The sequence below is a fragment of the Mus pahari genome, chromosome 6, assembly GCF_900095145.1.
Source record: "Mus pahari chromosome 6, PAHARI_EIJ_v1.1, whole genome shotgun sequence".
NCBI classification, from domain to species: Eukaryota; Metazoa; Chordata; class Mammalia; order Rodentia; family Muridae; genus Mus; species Mus pahari.
This window is the reverse complement of record NC_034595.1, coordinates 77,203,889-77,209,944: the sequence shown is the minus strand read 5'-3', so window position 1 is coordinate 77,209,944 and position 6,056 is coordinate 77,203,889.

Below are 6,056 nucleotides of genomic sequence, written 5' to 3'. Positions count from 1 at the left end.
TTGAACTCAGGACCTCTGGAAAAGCAGTCAGTGCTCTTAACCACTGAGCCATCTCACCAGCCCAACCCTTAGTTTCTTATTCATCCCCAAGATGTAAATAATTTTAAAAGTCCCACAGTCTTGTATATTAAAGTTAAATCCCTTTAAAATGTCCAATATCTTTTAAAATTCAAAGTCTTTTTACAATTAAAAGTCTTTAACTGTGGGTTCCATTAAAATACTTTCTTCTTTCAAGAGAGAAAAATAACAGGGCACAGTCACAATCAAAAGCAAAAATAATTCTCCTACCATCCAATGTCTGGGATCCAACTCATGATCTTCTGGGCTCCTCCAAGGGCTTGGGTCACTTCTCCAGACATGCCCTCTGTAGTACACACGTTGTCTTCTAGGCTCCAGCTGCCTGTACGTCACTGCTGCTGCTGTTCTTGGTGGTCATCTCATGGTATTGGCATCTCCAAAATGCTGCTGTCTTGCACTGTAACTAAGCTTCAACGATAGCCTCTCGTAGGCTCCCTTCATGGTGCCAAACCTCAACTCCTTTGCATGACCCCCTTCAGTCCTGGGCCATCAATTGCAACTGAGGCTGCACCTACAACTGAGGGATAGCCACTGCAGTGTGTCTCACTGAGCTTGCTGTTCATGCTCTGGAAATGAAACTTAGCCAGTACCAACTTTCACATCTAAGTAAAATGTGTCATTCTGTCCTATGACATAGAAATGGCATGTATCTGTCCGGTGGCCCATTGCTAGGAAGGTGAGAGTCATGTGTGACCCATGCTAGAACATCGCAGTAAGGGTGATGTGTGTTGTGATTGGTAAAGCTCAGAATAACACGAAGTACAAATTCCATCCACTTAACACAGCAGTGACAGTCCCAGGAAACAGCTGGACCTGGTGGCACACCATCCCAGCTCTTAGGAGGCAGAAGCAGGTGGATCTCTGTGAGTTTGATGCCAACCTGGTCTACAAAATGAGTTCCAGGACAGCGAGGATTGTTACACAGAGAAAAAGCCTGTCTCAAAAAAAAAAAAAAAAAAAAAAAACAAAACAAGCCGGGTAGTGGTGGCGCACGCCTTTAATCTCAGCACTTGGGAGGCAGAAGCAAGTGGATTTCTGAGTTCAAGGCCAGCCTGGTCTACAGAGTGAGTTCCAGGACAGCCAGGGCTACACAGAGAAACCCTGTCCCAAAGAGAGAGAGAGAGAGAGAAAGAGAGAGAGAGAGAGAGAGAGAGAGAGGAGAGAGAGAGAACAAAAAATAAACAAATAAACAAAAATCTCAGAAAATTCACCATGCACCATGTAGACCCAAATCCCTTCAGTTTGCCTATGAAATCGAGTTAGATTCCAGACTCTGATAAATCCTTTCTAACTTTTGTTGTGCCTGATATAGAATCTGCCTACTTATGGGTTGTCTGGGGTCCCTGGCCCCTACTCTCTAAATGCTAACAGCAACGCCCAATTGGGATGAACACCACCTGCTACTCCACAGTGGACACAACAATGAAAGGATCTGACCAACATTTATTTTGGCATTTGAGTAGGAGGAAAGACAGTCACTAACTGAACATATGAGTGGGTGATGAGCAGGAGCCAGGAAGAGTTCCAGAAGAGCAGTGGACATGGAGTGAAGGCTTTGAGGGAGAGAATAGCAGGAAAAGGGAGGCTGCAGTGGAGTGGAGTGGGTGAGGTACGTAGAGGAGAACTGAGGCCTCTGCCCTTCAAGTACGGGATTGTGGTGGTTTGAATATGCTTGGCCTAGGTGTGTCCTTGTTGAAGAAAGTGTGTCACTGTGGGGGTGATGTGGGGGTGCGCTTTGAGACCCTTCTCCTAGCTGCCTGGAACCCCCAATTAAATGTTGTCCTTTATAAGAGTTGCCTTGGCCATGGTGTCTCTTCACAGCCGTGGGAACCCTGACTAAGGCAGGGCCCGGAGCCATCCGTGGTTCTGATCAGGAAAGTGGGTACACACTTGAGTTCTGTTATTTTTTCAGTACTGGGGCCGCCTTTCAGTTAGGCAGGCATTCCACAACTGAGCATAGCTGCAGGCCACCCTTCTGTCTGCATGTATTCTTGCAAGCCAGAAGAGGGTACCAGATCTCATTATAGCTGGTTTATGAGCCACATGGTGGTTGCTGGGAATTGAACTCAGGACCTCTAGAAGAGCAGTCAATGCACTTAGCCTCTGAGCCATCTCGCCAGCCCCCACCCTTTATTCTTATTTTTGAGACACTTTCACTAGATTCCCCCTGACTTAGCCTTGAACCAGAGATCCTCCTGCCTCAGCACCCTACACAGCTGGGACCTCAAAGCTGTTCCACTGGGCCTGCTGTTTCTGTTATTGAAATTACAGGTTGGTATGTGTGCACACATGCACTGGAGCTTGTGTGAAGGTCAGAGGCCTTTTGTGGGCATGACCCTCCCTTTCTCTTACATGTACCTCTATCAAGAGCGATCTCACTGCTCTCTTGTTCTATTTTTTTTTTTTTATTTAAGATTTATTTATTTATTTTATGTGTATGATTACACTGTAACAGTCTTCACACACACTAGAAGAGGGCATCGGATCCCATTACAGATGGTTGGGAGCCAACGTGGTTGCTGGGATTTGAACTCAGGACCTCTGGAAAAGCAGTCAGTGCTCTTAACCACTGAGCCATCTCTCCAGCCGCTGTCCTATTTTTAAGACAGTGTCTCTCACTATGTGGTCCAGACTGGCATAGTTTGTTGTGTAAATCACACTAGCCTGGAACTTGTGACAATCCTCCTGCCTCACCCACCTGAGAATGCATGCAGGTGTGTGTCACACTTGCTACTTAGTTTTCTGTCGATCTCGAACAAGCTGGAGGCAATCCGAGAAGAGAGACACTTCAACTGGAAAAATCCGCCTTTTAGACTGGCCAGTAGGACATTTTCTTTTCTTTTTCTTTTCTTTCTTTTTTTTTTTCTTCTTTTTTTTTTTGGTTTTTCCGAGACAGGGTTTCTCTGTGTAGCCCTGGCTGTCCTGGTACTCACTCTGTAGACCAGGCTGGCTTCGAATTCAGAGATCCGCCTGCCTCTGCCTCCTGAGTGCTGGGATTAAAGGCGTGCGCCACCATGCCCAGCTCGGACATTTTCTTAATTGAAGATTTATGTGGAAGGGCCTAACCTTCTGTGGGCTGTAAAGCAATCTGAGGGTGCCAGAGAGAAGCAAGGCAGTAAACAGCATTCCTCCAAAGCTTTTGCTTCAGCGGCTGCCTCCACGTTCATATCCTGCGTTTCCTTCAGGGCAGATTATGAGCAGAATGTGTAAATCAATTTTCCCTTCCCCCACCCCGCAGGGCCCATTTTGCCTTAGGTCATGGCCTTTATCCTAGCAATGGAAAGCAAAGTAGGAGAGAAATTGGTGCCAGGCTAGTAGGTGCTGTGACAGACCTGTCCATGTTATAAAAGGATGATTGTGAAGGGTTTCAGAACGCCGACCTGGAAACGATGTTGAGCGTTCAGGCTTAGGAGCTCGGTAGGTAGCACTGAAGGCAGTGCAGACAACAGGGGCCTGGCGTGCGATGTTTCAGAGGGAGGTTTGAGAGTCCCTAACATTGGGGCTCTTTGTAGGCTGTCTTGAACTAGGAATCTGCGGTTTCTGGTCAGCCCGAACTGAAGAATCAGCCATGGTTAACAAGAACCTAGAACCACCAATGTGAAACCTTTGTTTTACTGTGACAGTAGATGCTGGTCAGTCAGAGCTGGGGAAGCAGGTGTGATTAAGAGGAAATTGGTATTGCTGAGGCAAAACCTTCTGGGAAGGTTACTTCAGGGTCAGCCCGCCAGAACCAGGGTCCAGAGGAACCCAAGGCTGTACTTCACGATGGTGGCTGAACTTGGTAATGTGGAAGAGTCTCTCAGTGGTATGGCTCTAAAGGCATGAGGTGGCGGTCATGGAGAGCAGCTGAGGCTTGGCCTGGGCGAGGCCAGGCAAGGCCATTGGCAAACATTCAGCTTCTGTTACAGTGAGAACCCCAGAAATGAAGGGGTCCTAGATGCTGAGCCTTGGCACCGTGTGACAGAACATAGTCCCCGAAGAGTTGGGGGTGTGTGAAGGTGGAGCCTGAGGAGACCCCCCCAGCATACTGGAGATGTCAGGATCATGGGGACACTCACCAAAGATAGCAGATGTATAGTGGAGCATCCTGAACCTGTTAGACAAGCTGTGTATCCTGTTGGGGAATGGGGCTGCCAGGGCCCTTCGAAAGCCTAGAGGATCGTGAATGGATCTCAGATAGAAATCATTGAACGTCTGGTTTTTGGTATCTGTTTATTTAATTTGACTATGACTACGCCCTCGCTCCTCTCTCTAGGAGTAATCAAGTATTTACTTTTTTTTTTTTAAGATATATTTATTTACTTTATGTATATGAGTACACTGTAGCTGTCTTCAGACACACCAGAAGAGGGCATCCATTACAGATGGCTGTGAGCCACCATGTGGTTGCTGGGATTTGAACTCAGGACCTCTGAAAGAGCAGTCAGTGCTCTTCCCCACTGAGCCACCGCTCCAGTCCCAAGTACTTACTTTTGATTTTAGAGGGGAGTTCACAGAGACTTAGGACATTTAAAAAGGAAATGGCGGCTCACGCCTTTAATCCCAGCACTCGGGAGGCAGAGGCAGGNGGNTTTCTGAGTTCGAGGCCAGCCTGGTCTACAGAGTGAGTTCCAGGACAGCCAGGGCTACACAGAGAAACCCTGTCTCGAAAAAACCAAAAAAAAAAAAAAAAAAAAGGAAATGGATATTTTAAAGAGACTAAGTTTTAAAACTCTTGAAAATTGCAAACTGTAGAACTTAAAAACAAAGAACCACTGGTCGGGCAGTGGTGGTGTTGTGGTTAGGTTGGTGTTGACTTGACCTGAAGAACCTCAACTGAGAAACTGTCTCCATCAGACTGCCTCCAGGTTCCTGCCTTGACTTCCCTTGAGGATGCGTAAAAATAAACCCCTTTGTCGCCAAGTTGCTTTTGGTCATGGTCTTTTTTTATAGCAACAACAACAACAACAACAACAACAACAACAACAAAAACTATCAAAATTAGGATGCTGGAGAGATGGCTCAGCTTTTAAGAGCACTGACTGCTCTTCCAGAGGTCCTAGGTTCAATTCCCAGCAACCACATGGTGGCTCACAACCATCTGTAATGGGGATCCAATGCCCTCTTCTGGTGTGTCTGAAGACAGCGACAGTGTACTCATATACATAAAAACAATGAATAGATCTTTAAAAGAAAATTCACTATGGCAGGCCCTGTACCTGAGGTTTGTTCTTTGTGTGTATTTGGCTTTGTGTGCCTGCCTGGTGTCTGAAGAGGTCAGAAGAAGGGGGTGTGTCTGGAACTGGAGTTTAGACAACTATGAGTCATCATGTGGGTGCTAGCAATCTAACTCCAGTCCTCAGCAAGAACAAGTGCACTTAACTGCTGAGCCATCTCGCCAGCCCTGTATTATTTTACGAAAAACAAACATGCCTGCATCTATGTTTGCTGTGTGGAAATTGCTCGCAAAGGCCACACCAAGAGGGTATTCCTTCCTCTGCAGACATGAGCCACCTGATGTGGAAGCTGGGAATCAAATTCCAGTCCTTTGGAAGAGCAGTAAGTGCTTGTGACCGCTGTGCCATCCTCTCTCGTCCGTCCCGTCTCTGACATTTTATGCATGTTAATAGAGTATATCATACGTGATCAAAAGCAGTTAAAACTTTTGTTTCTGAGACAGTTTCATGGCCTCTGGGGAGGACCTTGAACTTCTGTTCCTCATGGTCTCTCTCTCTCCTTCCACCGCTGTTTATGTAGTTCTGGGGGCTGAACCCAGGGTTTCCGATGTGCTAGGCTACAGCCCCTAGGCCTGCCTCACTGACCTGAACTCACCATGTAGACCAGGCTAGTCTCACCGCTGCTGATTGGAGAGCTGAGATTACAGGCACATGCCATCACACTGCTATAGCTAAGTTTTAGACAGTTCCTGGTCCCTGGGCCATCTGGACTGTCAGGGGTAGGAAGGAGAAAGGGCTGGAGACAAGAGCATAGCCAGTCAC